Here is a 13,842-nt window from a genome sequence, read left to right as displayed (position 1 = left end):
CCCAATTTCTCGTGAAGAATTAGCAGCCAGTGATTGGTTGACTAAAGTAAACAAGCTCCGGTAAGCGCGAACAACATTACGGCCTGCCGTGCCAGATTTCCCTGGAGACAAAGCGGGACTGAAGCAAGCGTCCCAAATAGACAATGAGCTACGTGCGAAGACGGAAGCTGAACTCACGCCTCGGCAGCGAGGACGTTTACTAGCCAAAACATCTGTAGCACCGAACCAGCCTCGCTTACCCAGCAACGCTCTCAAGATAATTGTGCGCCCACGGGGCGGACTGCTACTTTCAAAGATTACAACCTACCAACTACTGGAAGCGATTTTCACAGCTGCTCACTTCACCAGGGACGCTGTTCGTCACGAAGACCTAATACAAGCTAACCTGATCCAGAATACGTTCGCGTACTGCACCCCAGTCGTCGAAAGAGCTGAACGGGTGGTGCAACTCAAAGAGATCGCCGTTGACAACAAGGCGTATGAGATATCCGTCTACTGCGCTCCAGATGATAGTTCGAGCCGTGGTGTGATTCGCGGCGTCGACCTCCGACTGGATCGAAATACAATCGAAGCAGAGTTACAAGACAACCATAACCCATTCATTGTGGACACCACCGCAGTACTCATTACATTCGCTCAGCGCCAAGTGCCTACCTTGGTCTACTTTTGCAATAGTCGCCACAGATGCAACTTATTCAAGAAGAAGTACGAGGTGTGCTATCGCTGTGGCGAGCTCGGTCATCGAGCCAATGTTTGTGCAAGCACAACTACCAACTGCAGAGGTTGCGGACTATCCGATCCTACCAACGACCACACGTGCAAATCAATCTGCCGCCTGTGCGGCAAAGAACATCTCACGGGCGATAGTCGCTGCAGGGAAATCTTCAGGATTCCTCACGAAGTCAAGCGCAGGAAGTGGGAAAAAATTCGAAATGCTGAGGAAGAGAAACTCAAGACCCAAGAGACCGCCAAGCGGATCACACTCCAGCGCACCAGCCGATGGGACCGGCAACGCTCCAATAGCTAGCAGCGGCAGCTCCGAGACCGCTCGAGCTCTTTTCCACCGCTCAAGTCTCCCGCTCCAAGGATGGGTTCTCAGAGGACCTCCCGGACCGATTCCGGGCCACCTGCAGTCGTCCAGCAGACAGGGGACTCTCCTCATCCTTTGCAGCAGCCACCTGGGCTACCACCATCTCCACCCGATCTACGAGAACGTCAAGAACCGGTGAGTACGCAGGAAGGGACTCCCACTACTCTAGACACACACAAAGCGATTATGGAACTGACAGCAGTCATCCAACAACTTATACTCAGAGTAGAGGCTCTCGAAAAGCCAACGGCCACATTCACTCCGTCTCCCCCGCATCCGCAGGGATCATATGAATCAGTACCTATGGATATCGTTCCTTCCAACCGATCCGCACAAAACCGCAAAGCAACGTCCGACACCGACTCCCCCGCGGAGGGTTGGCAGGCGCGTTTTACCAAAATTGAGGAAAGCTTCAACCTCAGTCAAAATCGCATCAAGGCTTTAGAAGCACACATCGAACGCTCACACCACACAATCGGCTCACAAGTCACGCAACAAATTGAGATGCTGAGCAAAGCTATAGAAGCACAGGGCAAACTCCTCTCTGCCGTGGTACCCGCGGCCCCTGCGCCGACACCCGTTAAAACCCCACAACTATACCAGCCTAATCATGGCGAGCAGCTCGGGTAACACCACCGCCTGCCAGTGGAACTGTCGTGGGTTCACGCGTAAGCGTCCGGTCCTCCAGCAGTTCCTCGCCGTGAGTGATCGCCCCGAACTAATAGCTCTCCAGGAATGCGACAAGAACACGAAACTTGCCGGTTACAGTACATACCTATCGGAACGAGTAAAACCTCGAATAGCTACTCTCGTCAAACGTAATCTCACTGTCCTCCAACACAATTTAGATCCAACTTTCCCCGAATACGTCGTCTTAGAAATATTACCTCAACCCTAGCGTAACCGTTGCACTAGTTTGTTCATAATTAATGTCTTCAGCTCTCCCCGAGCTCATAAGGATATTTTCGGTCCGCTTTTCCTCAAAGCCCAGCAGTTGGCGCAGGGGCAACCCCTCCTCATTCTCGGTGACTTTAATGCGCATCACCGCGCTTGGGGCTATCACTATGACTCTGCTAAAGGTCGACACCTTTGGAATGACTGGCACGTGCACCAGCTGACCCTTATCATGGACGTATCCTACCCCACTAGACACGCTACGGGCCTACACCGTGATACAACGCTGGATCTTGCCTTTACGACCTCCGGAGGTAAAGCGACTTAGTGTTACACTCACGAAAACTTTGGGAGTGATCACCTCGTACTCGAAATCGTAATACACGAGCCCACCAGACAATTTACGCGGCCGGGTCAGGTGAATGACTGGAACCCCTTCCGGACGCACAGGAAACAGCAGGACAAACCTCCGGCTATTACTGATATCAAGGCGTGAACAACGGAAATTGGCAAACAAGTGGCCGACGCCACTCAAACCGTCGAGTTAGAGGACAGTATCCCACACTGCGACCGCTACTACGCCCATCTGTGGGAGCGCAAGAAGTTGCTCGATGCTCTACTTGCCACTCGGAAATGGGACCGCGATATCCGGCGTAGACTGGCGCGCGCACATACGAATATCGAGAACTACGAACAGAACTCACTCGACAGAGCTGGCACAACATATGTGACCAGATGAACAAGACTCCAAACGCTCGTAAGACGTGGAACCTCCTTCGACATTTACTCGACCCAGCAGTAGGCAAGCTCCAGACACGCCAACAGCTCGAGCGAATGTTCCACCAGTATCCTGGCACGTCTGACGAGCTCAAACAAGAGCTTATAAATACTTACAAACGCCCTGAACCAACAACCAACCTCCCCTTCTATCAGGGCGCGGACAACCTCTGTCTAGACGCTCCAATCACTTTTGCGGAGGTCCGAGCAGAACTCAATCGCCTCAAGACGACTTCGGCGGCCGGCCTTGACCGCATTTCAAATAAAATGCTTAGGAATCTAGACGACGCATCCATTCATGCTCTTACCGGCTATTTTCAAGAATGTTGGGCTAGCGGTACCATCCCTCAAGAGTGGAAATGCGCCAATCTAGTCCTCATCCCCAAGCCGGGCGAACCACCAACCTTGGCCAACCTCCGTCCCATCTCCCTCACGTCCTGCGTTGGGAAGCTGATGGAACACGTTATCCAGATCAGACTCTCAAGATACCTTGAAGACAACCATCTTCTACCAGACACAATGTTCGGCTTCCGCCCTCATTTAGCGGCCCCGGACATTATGCTTCTTCTCCATCATCAGGTAGTCATGAGACGTACACTAGACACGAAAGTCATCATCGGCCTCGATGTTGCCAAGGCATTCGACAACGTCCTCCATGAAGCGATTCTTCAACAACTTCAAGCTCTCGGTGTTGGACATCGCATGTATGCGTACATCCGAAACTTTCTCACCAACCGCACAGTGCAACTTAAAGCCGGCACTGGAGATCCTTCCATCATCTCTCCGGAAAACCGTGGCATGCCGCAAGCCGCCGTACTTTCGCCGATACTTTTTAACGTCGCACTAATAGGCCTGCCGAAGCTACTGGCCGACATCCCCCACCTGCATCACAGCATTTATGCTGACGACCTCACACTTTGGATCACGCGCGGCAGTGACGGCCAGATTGAAGAGACTTTACAGACCGCGATCGAACGGATTGGAGATTATCTAAGTACAGTTGGCTTCACTTACTCGGCGAGAAAGTCCTAGTATATCATCATCCCTTCCCCGGGACGACGCACTTCAAAGATACTTCCTGAAATCAACCTCCAGGTGCAAGAAAACCCGATTCCCCGAACAGACATCAGGATCTTGGGCTTGCATCTACAGGCCAACGGCAGCAACAGCATCACGATCCAACGCATCGACCAGTCGGTTGTACAGATCGGACGCCTCCTTAAGCATCATGACATGCGAGAGTACAACCTCCTGCGCCTCATTCAAGCTTTCATCTGCTCCCGCATCACCTACTCTGGACCCTACTTACGTCTCACTCGTGCTGAAAGCGAACGGCTAGAGGCGTCACTTCGAAAAGCATACAAGACGGCCCTAGGTCTTCCCATGTCCACAGCTACCCATAAGCTCATGGCTCTGGGAATCTCCAATACCGTGAGCGAACTGATCGAGGCAACCCTCACCGCCCAGTATGAGCGGCTCTCACTCACACACGCTGGCCGAACGGTACTGCAGCAAGTTGGGATCTCCCTGCCGAGATCGGCCCCAAGTTACGCTGAACTTACACCGGAATATCGCCTAAATCTCCGCATTCCTCCCATTCTCAAATGGATGCACCCGGAACACCACGCCGAGAGACGGGCCGACCGGGCTCGTCAATTCGAGAAACGCTTCAGCGGACGTCCGGATGTCACGTATACGGACGCCTCTGACCATCCATCGAGGTCAGCGATGGTGGCGGTAGCTCTCGCCGCTCACCGCAGCTGGTACACAGCCTGCAGCATTCGCAATGCAGAAACAGTCACCGCAGCTGAGGAGGTTGCCATTGCGCTAGCGCTAGCCGACCCTAATACCAAAGTCGTCATCAGTGACTCTCAACAGGCTATCCGCAATTACGATGCTGGCCGTATCTCTTGCCAGGCGTTACACATTCTACGTTCTACAGCACCTTCTTCCACATCTCGCTTACATCTTTGGGCTCCAGCCCACGAGTCGCTCAGCGGAAACGCCCAGGCACACTCTCGCTCGAGATCTCAGATGCCGAGCCGTGAGTATGATCAGCCACCCTGCTTCCGCTGACACTAATATCTCACGCGCTTCTCTACTCACCACTTACACGGACATACTCCAGCACTAGCGACTCCAAAGGTGCACATATCCTCCCGCACACCGCGATCTAACAAGACGCGAGGCCGTCCAGTGGCGCAAACTACAAACTGGCAGCTTCCCACACCCCCTCTTATACAGCAGCATCTTTCCGGATCAGATAGCCCCCATGTGTAAACACTGCTCAACTCCGGCCACACTCATACACATGGTGGGGACTTGTACACATTACACCACAGACAACTCAAACACCCCAAAGACGTGGGAGTCTCTCCTGTGTAGAGCCCGCAGACTAACGCTGGCTTATCCAGCGCGCGGTGGAGGCCGCGGCATCCCAAAGGATCCCCGCCGACCTCCTCTAAGTCAGCGCAACTGGTCCTTTGACTGGTCCCCTGTCTTTTGGCGCAATAAAAAAGTTCACCACCACCACCAAGGTAACGGTATGACTTTACAGATTCTAATGGGACGTTATTGAGCATATACATAGGACTTGTTACATTAGTTCGAGATACCCTCATTAATTTGCATTTGTTAATGTTTAATTGCATGCAACATTTACTGCACCATTCGCTAATAATATTAAGGTCGTTCTGGATTAATAGGACATCAGAATTGTCACCAAGTATACAGAACAAGACACACTCGAGCGCCGTAATCACTGTGCCACTCCGACGGGGCTCAAGGCAGTCTTTTGACACATCTGACGATGTCTTCACATGTTTTTTCAGGCGAATATTTAAACACCGTCCAGTTTTTTCAATATTCACCTTTTGGCACGTGAGAGGGATCTGATACCCCACCGACCGCACAAAATCGACAAATCTTGATCTATGCCGCACTGAACACTTGAAGGGTTGCACTTTGTCTTTACTTCCTCTATATCTCCTGTTAGCGGTGGTGTTAGCTGAGAAAATAGCGGCATCCACCGACAAATGGACAAAACGACAACGGAGAGGCGGGACCGATAGATCAAGTATCGGCGAGAGAGTAGAAGAGGAGGACGGAGGAGAGCATTCGTGACAAACGGGCGTAAGGTTGGAAGCTCCATTATGTAACCATTGTAATCCAGTTCAATCTTTATAAATTGTATTGCTTTGTGAACATCGATCGTGTCATCATGAACTGCAAAGGCTGAGGTGGCGACGAGGACGTTTCTGAACGAACCCAGAGCATACAAGGGACCAAACCTATCGTCAACGGCAAGCATCGCCACGTGCAGTAGCGCGACGAAGACGCAAAGGCTGACATGGTGACGAGGACCATTAACGAAACCAGCGCGGATAAGCAACTAGAAAATACGATTTAACAACGGCTGGAATAAAGACGTCACGTGCTTTGGACCCGCGTCAAAGCTGAACGAGGTAAACGACGCGGAACGACATCCCACTGTTCTAGCGGCTTCCACGGTGTCAGTGAACGAAGACGCAAAAGAGTACTTACGGACCGACGTCAAAGTTGAACGAGGTAAACGACGCGGAACGACATCATACTGTTCCAGCGGCCTCCACGGTGTCAGCAAACGAAGGTACTGACGGACCAACGTGAAACTTGCACGGGGTCAGCGACGCGGAACGACATCGTACTGTTCCCGGCCTCCATGGTGTAAGCGAACGAAGCCACAAAACGTACTGACGTACTGAGGACAAAGCTGAACACTGTCAACGACGCGGAGCAAAATCGCACAGTTCCTGACCTCCACGGTGTCAGCGAACGACGTCCAGAACGTACGCAATGAGCAAGCAAGCGGCATAGCTAACAACAACGAGGTGAAGCACTCGACGCTGAACACGGAAGCGAAGATGATCTACAACGAGGCCCACAACCAAACGCACGTTTCGGCGAAACTCCCACGACCTCACGAACCAATACTTCGACTCGCACAGCAGAGCTCACGATGCTCGCGACAACAATGCAGATGATGGCACGATTCCTGGAAAGACAAATGGGATCGCCTAGAAATCTATTCAACGCGGCAGAGAGCAACACCGACGCCACACGACAGGCTAACAGCGCTGCAATCCAAATCACGACAACGCCAGATTCCACGGCAAGTCTTCCAACGTTCTCCAGGAAAGACAACGAAAGTCTAGACGAATGGGTTAGTTCTGCGGAGAACATGCGCGAAAGATGTTCATGGAGCGAAATGGCTATGCTCAATGCCGCAAGTTCCAGACTTCGCGAACGAGCATCAGCTTGGCACCGAACGGATGGCGTAAGTCTCAAAGACTGGACCAGCTGGATAACGGTATTTGGAAAAGAATTTGACAAACAGCCACTGTTCTGCGAGTAGGTCGACAACGTTAACGCCCGACGACAAAAAGAAGACGAACCTCTTGCCGACTACATGTACAGCCGACTGCAACGCATAAAACGCGGCAAGTGCTCACTAAGTGACGCCGACCTCGTGGATTGGTTAATTCAAGGTGTACGATCGGATAACGCGAAACTGATGCTAGCAGCATTCCATGTCCTGCAAAAAGGAACCGTGTCTGAATTCATCAACTACGCCCGACAATTCGATCGGCGCACGATTGCGATGAAAAGCGAAGGCACAAGCGCGAAGTCATTCCCACGGAACGAGCAACCAGAGAACGCAGTGAAGGACGAGCGCGGACCATGTAAGTCCACAAGACTACCGGCAGGCACCTGCGCTCGCTGCCTGCAAAAGGGGCACCGTGCCCTGGATTGCACGAAACCCGAGGTGAAGGCAATCGCGCGTCGGAAAGAAGAAAAGGCTACGGGAGAGCAGCGAACGAACTGTATCGTGACAGCGTGCTCAGAGGATAATGTGATCCTTGTACCCGTGAAAATCAATGGCATAGAGACTCAAGCTTTGTGGGACACAGGTTCGAATACAATTTCAATATTGTGTCAGACATGGACTGGTACTCAAAGGGCCTTCGGCGATAACACAAGCACATATCGCCATATCGGATGCAAGCGCAACTTTGGAGGTGAAAGTGGCCAAAGACTTGCCACATGAAGCCGTCATAGGCACAGACTGGCGACAGTGCGCCAAGTTCGACTCCATCCAACGCTACAAGTATGGTACACATACTTTTCAGGGGATAGCGACGAACAGTTCGCAAGAACGACAGACGGAAGTCGACCGACATGACATTCCGCAACAATCGCAATGCAGCACTCGGAAAAGTGGAACCACTACAGCAGTTTGGAAATATTAAGAACAACCTTGCGATCCAAGAGAGTCCCAAACTTCCATCGCGAGAAGATAGAGCTCGTCAAGGAAGTGAAGCCACAAGACTTCATAGAACACGAAACAGGCAAACTCCAATCCATACTTTTCAATAACATTGATGTTTTCACGAGCCCTCAAATTGATCTTGAACTATGCACACATGTGGAGCCCAAAATTGAACTCAGTGATGACAAACCCATCCAAATGCAGCCATATAAAGCCAGTGAATCATCATCATCATCAGCCTGATTATACCCACTGCAGGGCGAAGGCCTCTCCCATATTTCTCCACTTAACCCGGTTCTGTGCTAGCTGCATCCGCAGTGAATCAAACAGAGTTTATATGAGCGGAAACGGAAGAATGGCTGAAGAAGGGATCATCATCATCATCATCATCAGCAGCAGCAGCCTGACTGTACCCACCGCAGGGCGAAGGCCTCTCCCATATTTCTCCACTTAACCCGGTTCTGTGCTAGCTGCGTCCACCTGACCCATGTGAACTTCTTAATCTCATCCGCCCACCTAACTTTCTGCCGCCCCCTGCTACGCTTTCTTTCCCTTGGAATCCAATTTGTTACCCTAAGCGACCATCGGTTATCCTCTCTTCGCACTACATGTCCTGCCCATGTCCATTTGTTCTTCTTAATTTCCACTAGAATGTCGGTCACTTGAGTTATTTCTCTGACCCACTCTGCACGCTTTCTATTTCTTAATGTTACCCCTCCCATTTTTCGTTCCATAGCCCTCTGGGTTGTCCTCAACTTAAGTAGAACTCTCTTGGTTAGCCCCCACGTTTCAGCGCCATAGGTGAGTACAGGTAAGATGCAGCTGTTATATACTTTCCTCTTTAGCGATACCGGTAAGGTGCTAGTCATAATCTGCGAGTGCTTGCCAAATGCACTCTATCGCAATCTTATTCTTGTTATTTCCTTTTCATGGTCCGGATCTGCGGTTACTACCTGTCCTAAGTAGACATATTCGCCTACTACTTCCAGTACTTCGCTACCTAATGTAAACTGCTGTTCCTTCCCGAGGCTGTTGAACATTACCCTTAGTCTTCTGCATACTGATTTTCAAGCCTACTTTTCTACGTTTCCTGTCTAGAATATCAATCATTATTTGCAGTTCATCCCCCGAGTTGCTTAGCAAGGCAATGTCATCAGCAAATCGCAGATTACTGAGGTATTCTCCATCTACCCTTATCCCTAACTGCTCCCATTCCAAGTCTGAATACTTCCTCTAAGCAAGCTGTGAATAGTACTGGGGAGATTGTGTCTCCTTGCCTAACACCTTTCTTTATGGGAATTTTGTTACTTTTTTTATGCAGGACTATGGTTGCTGTGCTGCCACTATACCGGGTGTCCCAGCTAACTTGAACCAAGGGTTACAAAATACTATATTTGAGGTAGGTCAGGGAAATCGCGCCATAGACGTTCGTCTGCGTCTGAACGTTTCGCATGTTTTCTTCCAAAGCAGACGTCGTGCCCTTAAAGGTTCGTCTGCTATTATCGCGCCATAGACATTCGTCTGCTTGTAAACGTTTCGCATGTTTTGTTCCAAAGCAGACGTGGTGCCATTACAGGTTCGTCTGCTTCCATCGCGCCATAGACGTTCGTCTGCTTCTAAACGTTTCGCATGTTTTCTTCCAAAGCAGACGCCGTGCCCTTACAGGTTCGCCTGCTTCCATCGCGCAATAGACGTTCGTCTGCTTCTAAATGTTTCGCATGTTTTCTTCCAAAGCAGACGTCGTGCCCTTACAAGTTTGTCTGCTTCCATCGCGCCATAGACGTTCGTCTGCTTCTAAACGTTTCGCTTTGCTTCCGAATTCAAAGTCAGATGGTCTCGGCTCCCTGAGGCTCAACCTACGCCTTGTTTTATTGCAGTGAACACTTTGCTCACCAGGCGGCGCTGGCAAGCACCTCGAATATATCCTCCACCGCTAATACATCATGCAAAATAATTTGTGTACCGTTTTTTTAAAGGCTATAATAAAACTCGCTCCGAGGGTGAGTCTTCTGCGGCACGCTAATTTTATTTCCGTTAGCACCGCTATTTATGCTAACACTAAACTAAACATCTCTAATGTGCGAGCTTTACATGTCGTCAGGCTCCGTAAGCAAACATGGCCTGCCCCGAGCCAGTTTCATAGCACCCATCTCTGCGGTGCAGGTCTGACCGTTCCTACAGGTCCAGAGCCATAGCGTCCACTGGGGGCTGAAGGATGGGGTTAATTGGTGTAATAATATTGAAGGTTTTGGTGAAGTAATGCACCAGCAGGCCAAATTGTGTTCTGGTGAGGGAGTAGGTTTTCGATGGCGTTCACCAGGATCACGTCGCACAGGGTTTCTCGTTACGCAGTTCGATTTGATAAACGCATATATAATTTATAACGTAGCCAACTGCGCGACATCGGGAATCAAACCACGATCGTCTCGCACATGAGGTGAATGCTCAAAATCTACGCTATTGCTATGTGCCTCCAAACATGCGCGGAACTTTTGACACTGCTAGTACAATCGTACTCATTTAGGGCAAACCCCTTGTGAGTAATTTCTATAGCGATATTTTTTTAAACGTGAGGAGAACAGTATTTTCACTTTTGAGAGAAACAAGACCTCACATTTTATGAAAAAGCCACTTTCTGAACTAGTACTTTTTTTGAACATCTTTGTCAAGTGGCTAAGCTTTCTTGTCACCTAACTAATGTAAGGCGATGCATACGGTATAGCAGACCCAAACGTGGCCACTTACTCAAGTTCGACCGAAGAATCCCATTTACTGTAGGTGCTGGGATCTGAAATGAAAAATATAAACATAACATACATTTTCAACGTAATCAACGTAAGTGGAAATGCGACCCGCAAATACCTATGAACGTAGGTGAGTCTACCGTGCTCTCTGAAAAACGTTTCCACCTGAGGCTGGTAGCCCATAAGTTCCGACTGCAGCTCTTGAGAGAATTCCACCAATAATTAATAGTAATTGTAGATTGGACGAACCGAAAAATTTCGGTGGCCCTCCGTCAATTTAGTGTTTCAAAATTAAAACTTTGTCTATAAATTTTTTGACTGGTCTTTCATTAGCACGCTCCTTTGCATAAAACCGTGTAACGATATACTTATCCTGATTACGTATAAACATCAAAGTCCAGCGTAGGTTTGCCAGCTATAATATGATCGGTGACAATTTTCTCTTAAAGGCTAGTTTAATTATCGCCCATCTTTCGGTACAAGAGAAGGGGTCATGAAATAGGCACGAGATCTTGACAACGTCTCAGTAGCTGTGGGTAGCAGCGTACATGCTAGTCCGATAGCTTGCTTCCATGTCACTCCAGCATAAACCTCTTCATGCTTGAAAGTAATGCCAATTGATGTCGCCAGGTTGAAATTTTGCCGGGTCAGCAGAACGATCTTTCCCCCAGATTTCTCCGCAAGCTGAAATTGCCGTAAAATTAATTAAATGGGCACGATGAAACACTTATTAATCACTTGTTATCAATCGCCATTTAGGCTGTAATTTGTTGTATTTTATTGTATTGGGTTTATTGGCGCATATGCGGCTCAGGCTATATTGCTCCAGGCACAAGGTTGTATCTTGAGTTTAGTGGAGTATGTGTATTCATTCTAAAGTTTCTTTAAACATTTGCTTCCTTTAGAAAGCTAAAAACACATGACAGATCAACAAGACCAGTTTCACCTAAAATCAATGCTGGGTGGAACGGCATGCGTTCATTGTAAAATCTAGACAAATACTTTTTCATTTCTGTTTCAAGTCCTGTGCATGAAAATAAAACATTGTTTATGGTGAGTTCCTCTCCGCATTCTTCACACGATGGTTTGTTTTTTCTCAACAAAAAATTATGCGTCAAGTGTGTATGACCAGTTCAATGATGGCTGCGATTGGGTTGAATTGGTGGTGATGCACAGTGAAAAAAAGGGGGGAAACGGGGTGCATAAAGGAAGACGCAATAGAAGCGCTGACTCGGAACTGAATTTTATGCGAAGAAAACTGTCTTTAAATGCTTTCCTTCTTTGCTAAAAATCACAAAACGTAAAAGAGAGGAAACCAATACTACTACTGAAACATGACAGTGACAAGGCACACACACGCACACCATCGCCGTGGTGCATGTGCGAGACAGATGTCTTTACTGGATAATTAGAAGATTTTTTTTACCTTTCAGAGCGGTAGAGAGGTAGTTGATGCAGCCGCCACTATTATCGTGAATAACCTTAATAACGCCTCTATAATTTTACCATTAACTGACGAGAATAAAGGGGGTTAGAAATATGTGGAGTACATGTGTCTTTATTCCAATGACGACCAAGATTGCATGAAGAATCATACAGGGAATTGCAACGCTCACTAAAACGATATTTTGCATCGCTCGTCGGTCCTCTATATAAACCGCTCCACAAGTACAAGATATCCTGTACATCACCCCCCACTGCATGGTACGAATCGAGTGTTACGGTTGATCTGGCAACCGCCCATCTTCTTTCTTTACGGATTTGTTGCCTTCGCTTTTATCTGCCCTAGCTTGCACACGTTGTGAACTTTTCTCGGTACTGAAAAAATATCAAAGTTTGCATCTTCTAGCGAAACTATTTACACCTATGCGGGAAAGGCACTAGCACAAAATTCATTTTTTTTTTCTGTTTCAGTTTATTAGCCTTCTTTCCCCACTGTATCTTCGTGTTTCCTGTTTTCCGTGCTGTTATTCACTAAGGCTGCAATAATGGCTTCGTGCAACTTATGTGCCTAACAGCAATCGGCAAGCATATCACAGGTGATACTAGATCCCATGCATGTAATCTACTTGGAGGCCTGATACGCCAATCCGTATGCTGCCAATCAAAGTTTTCAGAAAAATGTTTGCTTCGTTAGTTTGCGCACAGAAATTGGACTTATGTCAGTGAGAATGCGATCCAACATTTTAGTGACCACCCACTCCTCGAATGCATTTGGAAACACGCGCGACATAGAGCAATGTGAATACAATTTAGGTCGACAGTTCGGCAAGGTTAGTAAGACACGAGTTTCGGAAAGGCTGAACTTTATTTATTTGAGCATACTGCAGTCCCAGTGAAGGGCACTGGCAGGAGGGCAGCAATCGCAAAACAAAGGGCAAAGCATAACGTACAAAAATATGAACACAAAATTTAAACAAGTACAAGCCTAGGTGCAGAAAAACAGCAAGTCAATGAATAGCCTTTTCTAAAAGAGAAATTTTAGCCTTTGTAATCTGCGCCGAGATTCAAGGGACTGTGTGTTATGTTGAAACATTGGGGTAGATGGTGAATCCGCGGTGCGATATTTATAAAATATAAACCGAAGAGCCTTGCGTTGAATTCTTTCAAGAGCATTAATGTTATATTTTGTGTGCGGATCCCAAACAGTGCATGCGTACTCAAGTTTAGGTCTAATCACGGTGTTATATGCCAACTGGCTCACGTCGGATGAAGCTTGTTTCATCTTATGTCTAAGAAAACTAAGGTTACGAAAGGAAGACGAGCATACGGTGTCAATATATTTATTTCACTTAGAGTTATTGGTTAGTGTTACAGCGAGGTATTTGTATTCTTGGACTTCTGAATGGTTCCGGGTGTGAAGACTATATGAGAAAGAATGTTCTTTTTGGTAGTGATCCGCGTAAGTACTGTTTTTTTTCAGCACTTAGTTTCATTCCTCATTTATTACACCATTCGCTAATACTATGTAGGTTAGAATTAAGTAAAATCTGGTCACCTGCAAAATTAAGTTCATTATAGAGATCAAA

The 13,842-nt window shown here is 48.2% G+C and overlaps 1 pseudogene; it reads left to right on the top strand.

The window, feature by feature from the left end:
* Positions 1-13,842, top strand: part of LOC146187829 (uncharacterized) — a 97,629-nt pseudogene that overhangs the window by 47,925 nt on the left and 35,862 nt on the right.

This window comes from Amblyomma maculatum, chromosome 5, assembly GCF_055883805.1.
Source record: "Amblyomma maculatum isolate TAMU_Amacu chromosome 5, ASM5588380v1, whole genome shotgun sequence".
In the NCBI taxonomy this organism is placed as follows: domain Eukaryota; kingdom Metazoa; phylum Arthropoda; class Arachnida; order Ixodida; family Ixodidae; genus Amblyomma; species Amblyomma maculatum.
Note: the sequence above shows the minus strand (reverse complement) of the source record. Positions and strands in the feature narration are given on the sequence as shown.